Source organism: Cydia splendana, chromosome 13 (genome assembly GCF_910591565.1).
Source record: "Cydia splendana chromosome 13, ilCydSple1.2, whole genome shotgun sequence".
In the NCBI taxonomy this organism is placed as follows: domain Eukaryota; kingdom Metazoa; phylum Arthropoda; class Insecta; order Lepidoptera; family Tortricidae; genus Cydia; species Cydia splendana.
The window spans coordinates 12397336-12416883 of NC_085972.1; the positions used below are offsets into that span (position 1 = coordinate 12397336).

The following is a 19548-nucleotide window of genomic DNA, read 5'->3' on the forward strand; positions in this document are numbered from 1 at the left end:
GACACCCTGCTGTCACCTCTTTTGACAATCGGCTCGATTCGGGAAATGAATTATAGACTCACTAGATATGAAATAGTAAAGATATGTGACGTTCCACTGGAAAAGGTACCTTATGGCGGCTGGCGCCGCGATTCGGGAAATGAATTAGAGATTCACTAGATATGAAATAGTGAAGATATGTGACGTTCCACGAAGAAAGGTACCTTATGGCGGCTGGCGCTTACGTCACATAGCGCCGCAATAATATTGGAGCGGCGTTAATAATAGCGTAAGCGCCAACCGCCATATGGTACCTTTATCCGTGGGACGTCACATATCTTTACTATATCGTATCTAGTTAATCTCGAATTCATTTCCCGAATCGCGCCGATTGACTTAAGTTTTAAGGTGACATGTACTGGGACCGCGTCGAGCACCAGTACCACTATCTTAGTGTAGCAGGTAATTTCTGTTATCTACTCTTCATTTTCCCTGCTAAGTGTTAAGTAAAACAACCGTGTAGCGGTACACAAACTTCCTTTTTCACGACTGAAAAATACTGTCGGCTAGTCTTTAGCATAATCGACCCTGTTACGCGAACCCCGAGACGAATCCCGTTTTTTTTTAATTAAATTAACCGTTATCCTGACGAATATAGTCCGAGCAAACAGTTTTAGGCGGTAATTTGCGAAGAGCTCCGCTCGCCGGGCTCCAGCTATTGGCCACAAAATTGATTAAAATTCCAGCTGCGTAAGGGAGTCATCCACTTTTTTATTAGATTGCGCTCACGTTGAGACTGCTCCAGTAAATTTCTATTTTTATTGCGATCTAGTTTCGAGATAACGTTTTACTATGGAAACTCTATTAATGAAAATAAAAAACATAGTGTACTACCTACAACTACAGATATTAGTATTGACGGATAACTAACTTCATAAATACTTCACCAACTTCACAATGTTACCGTAACCTAACCTGTACATGTACAATTTGGGTTAATAACTAGTAATCGGTATCTGGTTATTACTATCCCAAAATATACAGCAATTTGTTAATTTTAGATGACAATTGTGACCTTCATGAATAGATAAGCACTCCAATATCAAAGCATGTTTCTTACTACTTTTAAATGTAGTACTAGTAAATGTTGTAACACATTTTAATTTAAATCAATAAAACAACTCGTATTTAAATCCGTCCGTTTTCCCTAAGGGCCGACACGTGACGAGTGCAGGGCATCAAAGTAATTGCTCTTTCATTAAAATCCTCCGCACATCTCCAAGATTTGCATAAAAAGGCTCCAAGGGTCGAAATTCTCATCGCTTAATAAACCGGTACCAGTATAAGTGAGATCTCTGATAACGCATTATGTCACTTGGCTTCGAGGTCAAGTCATACTGGGCCATATAAGTCAGAGAGCTCGGTTTTCTATGGGGACAGCAGCCAAGGGCTCTAAGTAGGCCTCTCGCTTCGGTTACAACTAAGCCAATTTATAAATGTCTCCAACTTTCCCAAGTATCGATTGAAAGCAAAGTTCATATTTGACTTCCAGATTTAGGCCCTTACGCGACACATGAATACTGAAATGTTCATTAAAACCCAAAATCCGATTAAACGGTTTTAAGAAATTGACAATATTGTGTGTTTATTTATCTAGTTTATGTACATTTTCATTTCATTTCATTCATTTTCATTTATTTTATTCACTAACAATATACATTGTCTTTGAATGTCATTCTATATAACTATCTTAATTAACATTAATATAACAAGAATATTTACAGTATAAAAATATTACACTTTCATAAGACAGAACTAATAATGTCGTAGAAATTTAGGAATTATTAATAGTTATTACATGTCTAGATTAATGAGATCATTTAAGTGTACAAGAATATTCGAAAAACATTAATTTCAAATGTCACTGCTTTTTACGTAAGTAGGTCACGACAAAATTCAATAGGTAATTTCTATTTCTTGCAGAGTCTGACTGCGGGTCACGAATAAATAAAAATTCTGAATCTGATCGGGGCTTCGATGGCATGGTTCTCGTCTGATTAAGTTAACAAAGTGGTCCTTCGAGCCGGATGATGATGTGCAAGTGACGTATATTAGGTGTTTTTATACATGTACAAAAATACCTTATGAGAAATTTATGTAAATATTTATACAATAATTTTAAATAGGATCGTTGTATAGCCAATTATGAAATAAATATGTATACAAAATGCTCACGCATGAATAAAGCCAGCGGCGTTTAATGAATGAGTAGGCATTTAACTTTTAGTGTCAATTTCTCGAAAAAGTACTTGTAATAAATAAAATAAAGTATCTAAAAATAGTATTCTGAGCATTTCTTTGATTATTATGTATTTGACAAAACAAACGAAACCTACTCACTTTTAGTAGGTACTTACTTATACGAGTAACCGAGAGAGTCATCCTAAATATTCAGATGTAATAATTAAAATGAGCTATAATTATATTTTTACTTAATACACCATGTATAAATATTATCACATTACCTTTGATAGTCCAAACTTGTTTAGAACATGCATTTGGCACGTTTCTAAAGCTTTCATAATGAATTTCATGTTGCTCGAAGTACATGAGCTTAGCGAGTAAAACAAAGCACAAGAAGCTTCGTCCTAATTTATCTACGACCAATATCCAGCGCATATGTGTTGGTTGGATAGTGTGGCGGAGAATTATGAACCCGGGGCGGCGCATGTCTACACTCGGGACGAACAGGGCCTGCGATTATAAAGCTAGTTTTACATGTGTCGCGATTGCGACTGGCGAGCTGGCGCGCAACATTGGCGTTTGAGATACGCGTCTGATAAAATGCTAAAACAATACACTCCTTGTTTTGGGCAATCGTGTAAAAATATCAGATTTGATCACGAAAAATAACCAGTAAGTAGCTATTACAAAATTCATCGAAGCTAGTTTATTGTTGCAAGTTATTAGATGTAGAAAATATATATATATATATATATGTCGAATACCGATGGTCTCAAAGGCGGTGGGCGCGTGGGGTAGTACGATAATGTATTACTTCACAGCTAAACCAGTATGCTACCATGCTACCAGTGCATGAAATAAACCTTAGGACTCGTTAACCATACTAGTGCCTACTATATTTCAGAATTAAATGATGAAAAGAACTAATTGCTATTAGAATATTGACTGGTTAAATTGAGAATGAAAAGATCACATGAAACCGTTCAAATCTTTATTCAAGTCAAGCTAGGCCGGCTCCAACCCTACGCCTCTAACATGAGAAGATTTAGCCCTATATTGGACCGGCAACAAACTCAGAGGGACAAATCTTTTCAAAACAAGTTAAAACAACACATAACACATCATTTCTTTATTTCACAAAAGTAAGCTTCTAATGAAACATAAGAAATCAAAATAACACTTGAAATAAAACACTTAGCTAAATGGTTAAAGAACGCGGGATTCTATAAGCTATCAGAATAATCCTTCAGGTATAAACCTTCAGGAACGTAGCGAGTTAGGCACGAGGTTGGCTAACGAGTACGTCCGATCTCTAGCGCGGTCCGATCAAGAAGAAATACCAGCGGCGGAGCCTCTCCGCTCCCGCCTCAGTCAAGTTGGTAAACCTGCTCGACCAGTCTACCAACATACCGACAAAAATACCAACTCGTGCCTACGCTCACTCGAGAGAAACCTCTCGACGTTCCAAAGCCTTCTACCTGTCATTTTAGTTCAACAACACGCCAATAGATGGCGTTACTCTCTACGCGACTTTATTTCAACAATGCGCCAATAGATGGCGTTACTCTCTACGCAACTTTATTTATTTCGTTACAATCAAATAATACGTAGCTCAACATTGCTAATCGATTTTATACAGGCGTCTAAAATAATGAACTATAACGTTGCAATACGTCTTTCTGGTGTCAGGGTCCGACACGGCCGTCCTGCGCTACACACGTCCTCGTGTGTGGGTGTATGCATTTGATTCTGTAACAAAATACTCAGCACAGTATCTCATCGCTCGGTCATTCCTGACCCACAATTTGGGTCTCACTCAAATTACTATTAAAATCAAAATTTGTTATCAATCCAACCAGAAAAAATGATTGTTCAAAATTACTTTAACAATCCCCAATTCTCTAGTCAAAAAATAGTCCATCGAGCAACGACTTAATAAAAATAATCAGTAATCATCGCCGCTATCTAGCGGATACACTCCATTAATCATCGCCTCCATCTGGCGGATACTCTCAAATTTATGTGAAAACAGAACAATCTCAAACATCAAAAACACAAATCACAACAGCTCTAATTCATTGCTCGACAGTATCACTACTATTGTCATCAATATCAATTTACGGGGAAATTATCTGGCATTAAAAAAAATATTTTGGTCAAATGTGATAATAATCATTGTAGGACATCTTAAAATAAATAGCACTCTGACTTAATAATGCCAATTTTACTCATATGAACACACTACATCAACGGGAATTCATTTTTAACAAAACAACACCAGTCCTCGGTGCATTGCCAGTCCTTCGGCAGATACCAGACCCTCGTCATAAGTAACCATCTCAGCCGCGTAAGTGCTACTCCTTGCAAAGAGCATTCTGCACATAAAAAGCAGACCACGTGCACCTCTTACATGCTCTGGCACTTCTGATGCGGTCACTAAACAATACCCAGTCCATCTAAAGCAAAACATTAGTGCCCAGTCCATCGGGCGTGCCTTCAGTCCATCGAAAGCAAAACAGTAGTGCCCAGTCCATCGGGCGTGCCTTCAGTCCATCGAAAGCAAAACAGTAGTGCCCAGTCCATCGGGCTTGCCTTCAGTCCATCGAAAGCAAAACAGTAGTGCCCAGTCCATCGGGCTTGCCTTCAGTCCATCGAAAGCAAAACAGTAGTGCCCAGTCCATCGGGCGTGCCTTCAGTCCATCGAAAGCAAAACAGTAGTGCCCAGTCCATCGGGCTTGCCTTCAGTCCATCGAAAGCATGACAGTATTGCCCAGTCCATCGGGCGTACTTTCAGTCCTTCGAAAGTACAAGCTTTCAGTCCATCAAAAGCAAAAACAATGTTAAGAGTGAATTCCAAAAAGAAAATAAAAACGGTTCTTTAAATCATGTTACTCAGAACCATTGGTACTATCAGCGTCAACTGATCAACTGAAACTGAACATCACTGATCAAAATCACTAAAGATAGCTTTCTACTTTAGCTTTAACAACAGAAACTCGCTCAACACTTCTATACAGAAGTAAACCATCTCAAAATAATCCCAACGATATGGGAACTGCTCACCAGATTAATAAAGCATGATGCACGCGACCAAGTCAAAGGTGGTGGTGAAGTCCAACCCAAGCACGAAGGCTGATGCTTTCCGCCTTGCAGTTGCCGTTGCTGCGGCAGATGGCGAGATGCACGATGTGGTTCATCATAGCTGGCTATTACTGAAATCATCATTTGCACGGTATCAGGTTTATCATGTAAGCAGGATAAACTCAAAGGTTTATTAAATGCAATGTAGCAGACAAAAAAAAAAACATGTTTCCAATGTATACGGGACTTCAAAAATCTCAGAATAAAATTTAAATTTCAATGAGTGCGTTTTATTTCATTCTATGAACAAACAAACATGTGTTCCAAAAATAAGTAACACGGTAAAATGGGCCAATACGAAAAGTGACAGCTTATTAGTTACGTTCGACTAGTATGCTTCGCCATTGCACTCAAAATAAAATTCACTAATAAACAATTAGAACGAAACCTGTCCTTTTATTTCCAAATCTCCAGAACAGACGATACTGCACAGCTGCTTCTGTGTTACAGGTGTGATGGCGTCTGTAAGTTGTCCCTGCTCAGGTTGCAGCACACTGTAACATTAATTTTCATATGCGTAGCTCATGCTTTCATAGTATGCGCGATTTGTGATCTATGACGGCATTACGGGCAATAATTTGTAGCAATTTTACTAATTACTAAACGTTACAGGGTAACGTAAAGTAAGTAAGTAGTATTACATAATCCTATGCATTGGCAAATCAGCAGGATCAATTTCTAACGGTGCATTGTATTTTCATGAAAAAAAAAAAAATTTTGAGGGTAGAAGCACAAGTGAGCGATGAAATAATATCACGTCGTGATAGCCGATATTTGGTTGTAATTAACAACATGGATTTCACTTCAAAATAATTCAAGATCACTTAGATTTCATGGATTATAAAAATTAATTGTATCTTCATAAAAAAACAATTATTGAGGGTAGATTCACAAGTGAGCGATAAAATAATATCACGTCGTGATAGCCGATATTTGATTGTAATTAACAAGATGGATTTCACATCAAAATAATTCAAGATCACTTAGATTTAAATGGATTATAAAAATTAATTGTATTTTCATAAAAAATCAATTATTGAGGGTAAATTCACAAATGAGCGACGAAATAATATCACATCGTGATAGCCAATACTTGGCTTTAATTAACAGTATGGATTCCAAATCAAAATAACTCAAGATCGCTTCGATTTAAATGGATTACAAAAACTAATTACAAAGAAACGTAACGATCCCAGAGATGACGTCACGTCACAACCGTTATGCTAGACTGCCTCAATCATAATTCACAATTTCACAATAATTCTCACCAAATAACAATGAATTGCACTCACCTTTCAATAAAGGTTGGACACGTGAGCTTACCATTACCACATGTCCAGAATATGGAATGTAGGTCACCAAAACACACCAGAAATACACCACGCTCTCATGTGGCTGTGTAAGCAATACATGAAACTCTGCATCGATCCCACTTGCTGATGTCGAATACCGATGGTCTCAAAGGCGGTGGGCGCGTGGGGTAGTACGATAATGTATTACTTCACAGCTAAACCAGTATGCTACCATGCTACCAGTGCATGAAATAAACCTTAGGACTCGTTAACCATACTAGTGCCTACTATATTTCAGAATTAAATGATGAAAAGAACTAATTGCTATTAGAATATTGACTGGTTAAATTGAGAATGAAAAGATCACATGAAACCGTTCAAATCTTTATTCAAGTCAAGCTAGGCCGGCTCCAACCCTACGCCTCTAACATGAGAAGATTTAGCCCTATATTGGACCGGCAACAAACTCAGAGGGACAAATCTTTTCAAAACAAGTTAAAACAACACATAACACATCATTTCTTTATTTCACAAAAGTAAGCTTCTAATGAAACATAAGAAATCAAAATAACACTTGAAATAAAACACTTAGCTAAATGGTTAAAGAACGCGGGATTCTATAAGCTATCAGAATAATCCTTCAGGTATAAACCTTCAGGAACGTAGCGAGTTAGGCACGAGGTTGGCTAACGAGTACGTCCGATCTCTAGCGCGGTCCGATCAAGAAGAAATACCAGCGGCGGAGCCTCTCCGCTCCCGCCTCAGTCAAGTTGGTAAACCTGCTCGACCAGTCTACCAACATACCGACAAAAATACCAACTCGTGCCTACGCTCACTCGAGAGAAACCTCTCGACGTTCCAAAGCCTTCTACCTGTCATTTTAGTTCAACAACACGCCAATAGATGGCGTTACTCTCTACGCGACTTTATTTCAACAATGCGCCAATAGATGGCGTTACTCTCTACGCAACTTTATTTATTTCGTTACAATCAAATAATACGTAGCTCAACATTGCTAATCGATTTTATACAGGCGTCTAAAATAATGAACTATAACGTTGCAATACGTCTTTCTGGTGTCAGGGTCCGACATATATGTCTATCCATCAGAGACTGTTATTTACGACGAGCATTGGAAAACCATAAAAGTTATCGCGTAGTATGTCTATATTTTTCAGCACATCATACAACTATTCGAATAAGAATTGAGAAAGACAAAATCACAGCGATTTGATTATATACTTACAAGATGTGCTAGCCGTAATATGTACTTACCTAGTAAAGGGGAAGAGGTATAGTGTGCCGACCTCTGGCGGGGCCACTGTGCTAGTCGGTGTGGGAAAAACCAATCTACTTTTCCACACGTTTGTGCCAACATGGTATACGTTTTATGTATGTAAGTAATGCAGCATTTTCAGAGTATATTACTACATTATAAAGTGTGTACCAGTGCTACAATCGCGAACGATTTCGTGCAAGCAAACCATAGCCAACGTATGTTCCGCTCGCCTCGTTATCACAGCTTTTGAATTCTTCATGCTTTAATTAAAACGAAGTCGGCGGGTTTTATATCTCATCTCATATGCCGTGCCGTAATATTTAAATTAGGAAGATTTCCGCCAATTACTACAGTTATTTGATGAAGTCTGAATTGAGATTATAGTCGTAAGTTTATTTGCAATTTATGAATGTTTAAAACTTTTAACGTAAATAAGTTATATGCGTAAGATGCATATATTTGCATAAGTTAATAAAATTTTAATTTGCATACTAATAAGCGTTGGATGTTACGAGTTAATATATTTTAAAATAAAGTATTGATACCTATTGATAGGGGGCTATTCATAAATTACGCCATTTCAAATAAGGGGGGCAAAGAAGATGGCCGATGGGGTCGAAAAGTGCTCGAGTGGAGACCACGGACTAGCAAGCGCAGCGTAGGAGGTCCACCCACAAGATGGACAGACGATCTTGTTAAGGTCGCCGGAAGACGCTGGATGCGGGTCGCTTCCAACCGGCACGTATGGAGGTCCAAGGGGGAGGCCTATGTTCAGCAGTGGACGTCTTATGGCTGAGATGAAATAAGGGGGGGGGGTCTGGACATCGGATGATGGTAGCATCAAACGGGGTCATTTGAAGCATGATTTTTGGATGATTTTAGGGGGGTCAAAAATCGTCAAAAATCGATGACGTAATTTATGGACAGCCCCTATGTATTATACGATCGATGTTTATTGAAGCGTTAGAGATGCACTGCGAGTTGCGTCATACGGCATGTCGCATTTTTAGGTAACAATAACATATCGGCCTCCAGGGCTTTGCAATTTGTGTTCAATAAAAATGGGGATAAAGTATCGGATATGAGTCCAGATATGCTAGATTAAAAAGTACCTAAACCATGAAAAGTTTATCGAATGACATAAGGTAAGATGGGGTAAGACTATCATCGGATTAAGCCTATCACAAGTGTCGAATCCTCATACTGTTTGCCTTGCCCTGAGCAAAATCAACCATGTTAGTCTTACCCCACCTTACCTTAGATATATTTATTTATTGCTCAGGATTACTAGCCAAGTTCAATAGAAGTGGAAATACCAATGTACACCAAGTAGGTACACGTTTAAATTTTACTGAAAGTCATTAAATGAGAAAACTAGCTTACGTAATTCAGAATACTGGTAAATAAGTATGAGTAACTCAATTCTCATAAGCTTAAAAACTGTAACTAGCGTAGATAATTAAATTTAAAAATAGAACGTAAACACGCTAAGGCTCTTATTTACCAGCCCCTCGAGCAGAAATACAGAAGATTTGCTTTATTTTCTTGCCGCTTATGAAGCAAAATGCTTAATTGAATTGTGTCGGTGTTTCTGACTGCAGACAGGTCGAGGCTGCCTGGAGTTTTACGTTCCTCGGTTGCGTTTCAACGGAATGCACGTTGAATAAAATATTACCAGCTCTTCTTTTCAAACGACGTAGCGGTAGCTTTTGCAAATGTTAAATTAATAGAGTAAGTAGAACGTAAAAATATATATTTAGAAACTCACTAATTAAACTTGTTTAGTAAAGCTTATATAGCAAAGTAGTACCTAGTAGTAGTTTACTTATAGTAACTTTGTATCTAAGGTAAGGGGGGGTAAGATTAACATAGTTTATTTGCTCGGGGCAAGACTAAAAGTATGAGGATTCCATAGTGATAGTCTTACCCCGGTGATAGTGTTACCCCACCTTACCTTATAAGTGATTGCTAAATTACAAGCAATAAGAAACAAAGTGACCCAAAAGCGAAACCAAAAAAATTGCATCGGATAAAAAAACTTAAAGAGTACAAATACCAGAAAAATGTGTTAAAGTATTTCTTGTAATCATTTTTGCTTAAATAATTTTCCATGTCCATTTCCTTTAAGAAAAGATAAGTGTCTGAATAAATTTTGGACCCGTAAATAAATATTTTTATTGCCTAAAACCGTTTAGGTTGAAGTCGTTTTTCCTCATTTAATTTGATACGGCAAGTCACCTATCACGTTTTCTTAAAATTACCTTTTTCATCCGTAATTTCCAGCTTTCTTAATAAAGGGTACCTTTACTTGTAGGCGTGGGACAATTAATTAAATTAAGCCAGTAGGCGGCACAGGTGACGAAAATTATCTGGAACTATATTTATGGTATAAGTTTAGCAAGTTACATCCAAGTTTGGCACAGTCGCTAGTCTATTATAATGTCCCCATAAATATGTGGGGTTTAAATGTTATCACTGAACTGTTTTACCGGGCTTTACTATTCCATTAGCCCAGGCAATAAGTTGTAGTTTTAACACAATAAATTATGCACTCAAATTATTTCTCTCTTGCTATATATTTATATGAGTTCAGATATTACGAGTATCCTGAACACAGTGTTTTTATTAAGTGAATTGAGAATAAAATAACATGACGTTACGCTGGGGATATTATCTCTAAAGTAGGAGAACATTTTTGATACATTCTAGCTAACTCATTCAGAACACCGGATGAATCTGCAACTATAATGGACGTGGCACCAATAATAAAACGCGTAAACCGAAAATCCTGTAAATTGAACATCAGTCTTCAACAACTGCCAACATTTTTCCATAACCTTATAACCAGACAGAGCTGCTTGATTCTAAAAGAAATGAAGCCTGGTTGTCCATGATCGGAGAAAAAAATATCAAAAATACTCCAAATTTTATCTCAAACGTTTCATGATTGGTGCCTTTACTGTATTCTACAAACTTTATCTACAGTCTTCATCTTAAAGTTAACTTATTCCTCCACTTTATAATACATCTCGTGCCAAATATTACTTCCGAGAAATGAAAGATAAATAATGAGAGTCGACAGATAGGTCTGAAACTAAGTTCGCAACTCATGATGAGGCGCGAATCTTTGCCAGCAGGCAACGGGTTGAACAAGTTTAACTTCCATATCTCTACACTGCTTTATCTCTTCTCAAGTACATCAGTCATACATAATTGCAAAGAGTTGGTAGTATAATATTAATTTTACTTACAAAAGCCGATTTTCAACGATTCAAACTTTACTGGACTGAATTAATTGTTGTCAATAATTTTGGAATTCAAAATAGTAATAACGAAAATATAACGCAAAAAGTAACATATAAACATAACAGTTGAAATTGGAACCTCTTTCTTCAGGAAGTACTTAAGGCTTAAGCAATGTAAAATAGAAAATGAATGTCCATAACATGTAGGTATGGTATTCTTATTATCATAACTAAAATCCAAGAAACATAAAGTCAATTTTTTTATTCGGTAGACTAAAATGACATTTCCTAGTATGAACATAAAATGTCATTTCATAGTATGAAATGTCATTTTAGTCCACCGAATAAAAAAATTGACTTTAGTATGAGAATTTCCATATAAAGTGACCGATTGCTCTTTACAGTAAAAACCCACAAATTCGACCGAACTTTTCTGTTTGTAATTTGGACTGAAACATTCAAATAAGCATTCCATTAATAAATTATATCTGACGGGTTCTGGCGTGACGCTTAAGGCGCCCTAGGTAACAAGGGTCTAGGTCTCGACAGCTGTCTGGTTCGTGTTCCTTTCACCTCTATTCCTTTCAACTAAAGTGAAAAGACACTTTCGTCACTGCCGTTGCTTACTACCAAATACAAAAATAATAATAACCATAATAAAGAGACAATATACTTCAAAACAGAGACGCATTTTATATAAAATGTAAATCTAAGAAGACGGAGTTCACGAAAACATTTATAAACAAAAGCTGCAACAGTCACTTTATCATTCTAAGCAATCCACCCAAAATTACCAGCACTTTTCCGCCCAATTATAACGGATTTCCCTCATTCAGCAAAACAAACGAAGTTGAAACATTCACAATCCTATAATATTGAATAAAGTCTTTAGTGTGAATATGCCGGATATTTTCATCTCGGAATAATACGAAGGGATTATTAACCCAACCTACTCCATTGTTTTCCGTAATAGAGATACGTATTGCGCTCGACTGCGGAATACTAATATCTTTGCAAATAAAGATGCCACCAACGGCGTAAATATGGAGAAAATTAACACTGCGCTCAATGGCGGAGGGAAGTAGGTCACAGGCGCGCAAAGTATACATCCATGGGCGTAATTTGTCAGTCAAACGCGATCCTAAATCAAATAAATGGTCGTAAACACGATTCGATTAATCCCGGGTGTCCTATTATGTTCACTCGTACCTACATAAACTAAACTTGGTACCGCTCTTTAGTTAAGCCTTTGTTTGTATAGGTATCTCATAATATTGTGACCGTGTGTGTGTTAGCGTGATAGTTACTGATGAAATAAAACGATGGAAACGGATTATATTGCGTTTAATGAATTTATCATACATCCCGACGTTTCCTTTTCGTTTGAGTCACCCGTTGACCACAAACGCTGTTAAAGGTTCAAAACGTCAGGATGTATGATAAATTCATTATAAGGTGCATGGGGGCAATTTCGACTAGGAAAATTTCAACTAATCGAAATATCTTCTAAGTTTTACATTATTAACTAGAGTGTGTGTCCAGATAGTGAAAAAGATGTTTTTCGCTATTTGGCCATTTCACCATTTTAGCTGCGGAACCCTAAAAATGTACTACGATAACAGTCAGGTCACCTATGCACAATTCTTCAGTTTAAAAAAACTGAATACAAATACAGGTACCAATTCACAGTGGCCCTTGCTGGCAATTATTACTTATATTCGCTAACGTGTAAGAGCAAGATGCACCGAAGTAAATTTTAAATCCAGTTCAGACTTAAAGGTTCGAATCCCACACACTCCGCGAGTTGATACAAAGGGAATGAGAACTTATTCCAAAGCAATAAGTTCCCATTTGCAACGTCCGCTGAACTACGAGTATACCAAAATTACCTTGTTACACCCTATTACCTACCTGAGTATCAATTACACTGACATATGTTTTTCCCGAGTGTTCCAGCTGAAAATAGATTTCCCATGAATTGATGTATGAACAGGACACGGAGGTAAATAAATCAGGAGGGCAGGAGATAATTTGACACCGGCGTCAGATGTCCGCCCTCTGTCCTAGAGTCAGATTGATAGAGTGGTGACACCCTCGTTGCCCGAGCGAAATTGATGTTCGTATTGTTATATGATGTGTGTAATATTGGAAGATTTATTTTCATGTGATATTAATAAAATCAGTACTATATTTCATCTTTTATCAGCGAGTCTATTTGTTAGTCCGATTTTATTCATTCAAGCTGGATTGCATGCGTACACACCCCTTAGTTATCGCTTGAGTTCAATTGTAGGTACTGACCTAAACCAAAAGTGCATGTAAACTTTGGAACTTTTAGTTCACGGTTTTAGTTTTGAATAAAATATGCTGTGCAATCTACACCGTACATAGCTGTTCAGGCACGCTCTGATAGCTACAAGTACGAGTACATTATTACACTAGAAGTTGGAAGGCGGGTGTCGGCAACGAAGCTGGGTGCCACGTCGGCGGCAAAACTTCCAGTTTTGCTCAGCAGTGTCTACGCAGCGAGTTTGATGCGAGCGAACTGCGCTAACTGGGGCTTCCTCCTCCTATATTGTTGGTATTGTCTTTTACTTCACAACTTTAGCTGAAAGTTGGTTACGTATGCTCAAATTTAGGTAAGACATAAGAAGCAAATAAGTAACTATAGTAATTGAAATAAGCAAAGGATTGATATATGTAGAATATTGTCACCAACACGAGCTATAGCCAATCTAATATATTTATGTAAATGTCGAAGAGATTATAAAAATATTTTATTGATAAAAACAAAGAAAGAAATAAACAAACATAATAAAACTTAAAAACCTACAGATAAAAAATTTGCCCAAGGTGCCCAGAAGGCTGGCCGTATTTCCCCGCTGTATGGCGATACTAATACGCTGGGCGAAATAGTGGCCAGCCCTCTGGTCACCAAAAGCCTCTATTAGGCGCGCCGACAAGTCTTTGTCTTTAAAAATAAAACCGTAAAACCCATTCCTAGTGAAAATGCGTTTTCCCTAGTTAAACTTAAAACTAGTTTTCCGAGTCGCTTCAGTGCCATATTATAAACGGCCAAATCAACTGTTCAGTAAAGGGGACATGTTAAATCCCAATAAATAAGTGCTGTGTTTAATTCAAATCTTTATTTCCCTATTGTGACAAAACGTGTCTCATTTACCATTATAGTTATATAAACACCATTCGTTCGACCGTTAACGTAAACGTTCTCTTAACAGTACAGTACAGAAACATAATTGAACAAAAATATAAAAATATCACAATAAGCAGGTTTTCAAAAAAAAATAATTAAACAGAATACAAAGGTAACTGATTAATATTTGCCAGTTAGGTACTGTTGGGGGACTCGTACATTGATCCCAATTGTCCCTTTTAAATTATTAAACGTACGTACCGTTTATTTTTGTTATTCGCTGCCCTTGTCGTGAGTAATTAAGATATCCAATATTCCAATTCGTACGCGTTCCCAAACGATTACACGCACACTTTTAGCTCAACAACCAATGTTAATGACTTGTTTAATGAGATCCGTAATAGCTAAAAATAAAATAAACAAATGAATGTGGTTTTTCTCTTCAGCTTAAGCCTTACATTTCGCCGTCGTTAAAAAGGCTTGTTCTAACAAAAGAGACTGTTTATGAAACGGCTCCCCCGTGACGTGAAGTGTGAAACGTACCCCGGCATGTATTGTTTAAGTTTCAGGCTTAATTGAAACGTCTACCGGGTATGCCGTTTTATTGCTTAGATTACGAGCTATACTAAGAATATTACCTCATAAATAGCAGGCTCTGTTAAGTAAGTGCCGTGAATCTATATAAAGCGAAGCGAAGAGCAACCTACGCAGTTTACATTATTATGACACGTTTTCTCGTAGTACTGGAGCCATGTATTACATAATATGTAAGGGTTCCTTGTTAAGATTATTGAAACACAGGTTTATTTTTTTATTTAAATACGAAGAAAAGGTCTCTAAGGGCCCGATTCGGATTTTGAAATAGACATCTATTAGACATCACCAAGATACGATAACGATATGTTTAAGATCTAACCTGTCAAATTTGACATTTGCGCGATTCTGGAGATACTGTTGAACGATTTCCACATGATATGACTTATAGCAGGAGATCTAAGGTCCACCACCTTGCATTTTGGAGGCAAAGCAAACCGCTTGGAACAGGTTTTCCTGGGGGTGATCTGAGCTGATTAAACCCGGTTGCCAAGAGGTTCCCCCCAGCAGGTGGGCAGGGGAGGGGGGGAAAAAGTGCCTCCGGCGCGCCTCACTCTAAGCTTTATATCTGCATACATCTCGCAACTATATCAAGTTTGGTGTCTTTTTCGTGTAATTCGAGGATGAAGAATTCATTTCTGTGACTAAATTTTCACTCACCCATACAAAAAATTCGAGAAATTTAAAATTCAAAAAAAATCTTTTAATTTTTTTTTTCGTAAATCCTCTAAAAAATTTTAACAATGAGGATTTGCTCTAGAAAAAAAATACCTGTGAATAGCCCAGTTATCCTACTATACAGAATAGTAAACTTGTCCAACATTTTTTTTTCATAACTCTGTTAAAAAAAATGTTTTGTGTCGCGCGGCGTACCTGCATTGTAAGAACGGTATGCAGCGTTTAGGATTTTTAAGTATGTTTAGATGATTTCTGATAAGTTGTTATTCTTCTGGTTGTAGATTGCATTAATAAGTTACTTCTGGACGTGATATATATACAAATATAAATTAAATATATAAATGTAGCTGTTGGGAAAACCTTCGCCAACAGAGTTAAGTATTATAAATGTGATAAAATTAACATTATTATTTGTATGTCTTTTCCATATCTCGGGACCATGGGGTCCCGGACGTTTGGGAGGCGTACGTGGGGCCGAAGCCAACAGCGCAGAGGCCCTTTAAGGCACTTTCATCTAAAAGCAAGGGATACATGTGGTGGATTGGATACTATCCCCTAACGCACAATGTGATACATCCGGAGATGGTCCCCGCCAGGTGCAAAGACTATTGCAGTGCAGCACTTTTGTGCTGCGATGGGAACTAAGGTCATGGGCTATAGATTTGAAAGTTGGATGGACTGGATAATGGGCTATGGGAGAGACTAGCGGACACCTGCCGTGACAATCAGTCTTAAAATTGTAAATGACAGGTGGTGACTCGCCAACTCCTTGAGTGGGCCCCGCAATGGCCGCACGCACAATGCGACAACAGGGCAACACTTTGGAGTGGCTGTGAGATTGTCGAGATGTGAGTCTGCGGTAGCCAGATCCCGGTAATCCGTTCAGCAGGCCGCCGGCGTTATGACATTTTACACTTCCAACCTGGAGCATAGGTCCCGCTCTTGCGACTCCATTCTGACCGGCCAATCAAGGCAAGCACAGAGGCGAGGGCCAGATGACAGGGCCCTCTGGAATAGGGGTCCGCGGTGTCGCCACTCACCGTCAGCTCGCCACAAGCTGCCCCCGCGGGACATTATTATTATTATTGTGGTGTTGTGGGCCTTTGAGTGATGCATTGACCAGCATTGATCTATTGTGACGGCCCTTTAAGTTCATTACTAATGCCCGTTGCATCCAGAAAGTTCCAGATTCTTTGGGCCGTAATGTTTTGTACCTCATAGGGTTGCACTAGGTGTCGCCCTATGTAGGTACTCCTTTTTGACATTAGTGGTCCACAAGAACAGAGAATGTGCATTGCAGTCTCCTCTGACTCCTGACAGAACCTGCATGTCGCATCTTGTTTCTTGCCAATTTGAAACATATGTTTGTTCAACTTGCAGTGTATAGTCAGTATTCTGGTCACCGCGCAGGTTTTGTGCCTTTTGAGTCCTAAAAGCTCCTTAGCAGTTTTGCTGTTGAACCCTTTGATCAGAGCTTTCGAGTGTTCTTGTCCTTTAACGAACTTCCACCAATCGATTGCTCTCGTTTTTTCTAAGTTGCTGAGCAGAGAATATGCATCTCGTTTTGTGCTTCCACAGAACGGTTCTGGGCCGACCAGGGGTGTGTCTGCGCCCTTTCTAGCAAGTTCGTCCGCTTCTTCGTTTCCGTTAATGTCGGAGTGCCCTGGTACACATCTAAGTGTAACTTTGTTGGAGTAAGCCAGTGCATTTAGGTTTGTTTTACAGTTCTGGACTAGTTTTGAGTTTGACTCAAGGGATTCTAGTGCCAGCGGAGCAGCCTGGCTGTCTGAGTTGATGTAGAAATGCTGGTGTCTTAGGTTTCTATCCAGATTGATCTCCGCACATTTGTTGATGGCGAAGACTTCTGCCTGCAAGATTGAGGCCAGTGTGCCCATGCTAGCTAGCGCTCTGAGCTTAGATCTCTCACCATAGATCCCACATCCTACATCATTGCCTTTCTTGGAACCATCTGTAAGTATACCAGATGTGGCTTCCCTTTTCGACGTACATTTGGTTGTTGATCCATTTGTCTCTAGGAGGTATTTCTACTGTGTACAGTTTGGTGAGATGACATTCGGTGTGCGTGTCATCAGTGGGTATGCTAAGAGTTCTATTCGCAAAAACCCAGGCCTTTAGATCGGTTAATGTCTGAGAGCGCCATTTTGGCCTGTTTAGCGTGCATATTCTGTAGACGCACTGCTTGGCCTCCTATTGCACCTGCAAGTGGAGTGGTATGATGTCCAGCAGTGCATCTAGGGCCGCTCCCGGTGTCGAGGAGTAGGCGCCTGTTACTGTTAAAGCCGTGCGTTGCAGGCTGTTTAGAGTGTCTATTGCTGTCTTTTGGCTGGTTTTGTTACACCAGACTGCGGAGGCGTAGGTGACAATTGGCCTCACTACCGCTGTGTATAACCACATAGCAATTTGGGTCTTAAGCCCCATCTTGCTCCTGCCATTCGACAGCATGACCACATGGCCATTTTCGCTTTTTGTATAATGTTTCTCAGGTGAGGGTTCCAAGTTAACTTTTGGTCGAAGGTGACCCCTAGATACTTGACCTCTGCCGAGAACGGTATTATTTGTCCATTAAGTCTTGGTTTTGTGAGTTTATCGAGCTTCCGTTTCCTTGTGAATGGTTAAATGGCTATTACAGTCTTGCTCGGATTAATGGACAAGTCATTTTCTCTACACCATTTGAATATTGTGTTTAGAGCTCCTTGCATTAGGTTGGATATTGTGTTGAGGCAAGGGCCTTTGACGATGACTGCAAGGTCGTCGGCATATCCTTGTGTATCAAAGTCTTGGCCTGACATGATTGCAAGAAGTTGGTCCACCGCTAGGGTCCATAATAGTGGGGATAAAACGCCTCCTTGTAGGCACCCTTTAGTGGTATACAATTCATGCTCTATATATAGTATTGATGCTCAGAGTGGCTACTCTGTTCGAGAGCATGCTATGTACCCATCTGGTGGTTTCGTCTACTCCCTTTGATTTCATACCATTGAGTATGGTCTCTGTGGGCGTATTGTCGAAAGCACCTTCAACATCAAGGAACGCACATAGAGCGGTTTGCTTTGCCTCTAGGGTTTTCTGCACCTTGTCAACCAGGTTGACATTTCGGCGACACGGCGGTTTTCAGTTGTGTCGCATGTTCCGGTGTAGGATTTGGTCTATGTTTGGGGACAGATTATAGCCCCTCAGCAACAACCACCATGCCCTGCTGACTGGGGCTGGTCCAAACAACATGGTTATTCGGAGCCCATATGGACAAGCCTACCTGCGGCGGCTGCTGCTTGTTTAGAGCTTATTCGTTGCCGCTGCAAAACAAAATGCGCAGGGAGGTGCAACTGTGTTAAAAAAAACCTAAAATGCACAGTCCCATGGGCATGTAATGGCAATTACGAACAATATATATCTTATTTTAACCCGCATTTCTTGTCAAACATCTCCTATGTTAATTTTATCACATTTATAATACTTAACTCTATTAGCGAAAGTTTTCCCAACATCTTTATTCATATATTTAATTTATATTTGTATATATATCACGTCCAGAAGTAAGTAATTTATTAATGTAATCTACCACCAGAAGAATAACAACTTATCAGAAATCATCTAAACATACTTAAAAATCCTAAAAGTTGCATACCGCTCTTACAATGCAGGTACGCCGCCCGACACAAAACATTTTTTTTAACAGAGTTATGAAAAAAAAATGTTTGACATGTTTACTATTCTGTATAGTAGGATAACTGGGCTATTCACAGGTTTTTTTTTTCTAGAGCAAATCCTCATAGTATAAATTTTGTACAGGATTTTCGAAAAGAAAAATTAAAAGATTTTTTTTTAATTTTGAATTTTTCGTATTTTTTGTATGGGTGAGTGAAAATTTAGTCACAGAAATGAATTCTTCATCCTCGAATTATACGAAAATGACACCAAACT

At 38.6% G+C, this 19548-nt stretch overlaps 1 protein-coding gene across 6 annotated transcripts in view; it reads right to left on the minus strand.

Moving 5' to 3' along the window:
• LOC134796086 (kazrin) overlaps positions 1-19548 on the minus strand; it is a 135047-nt gene that overhangs the window by 38871 nt on the left and 76628 nt on the right. The window lies entirely within an intron of this gene.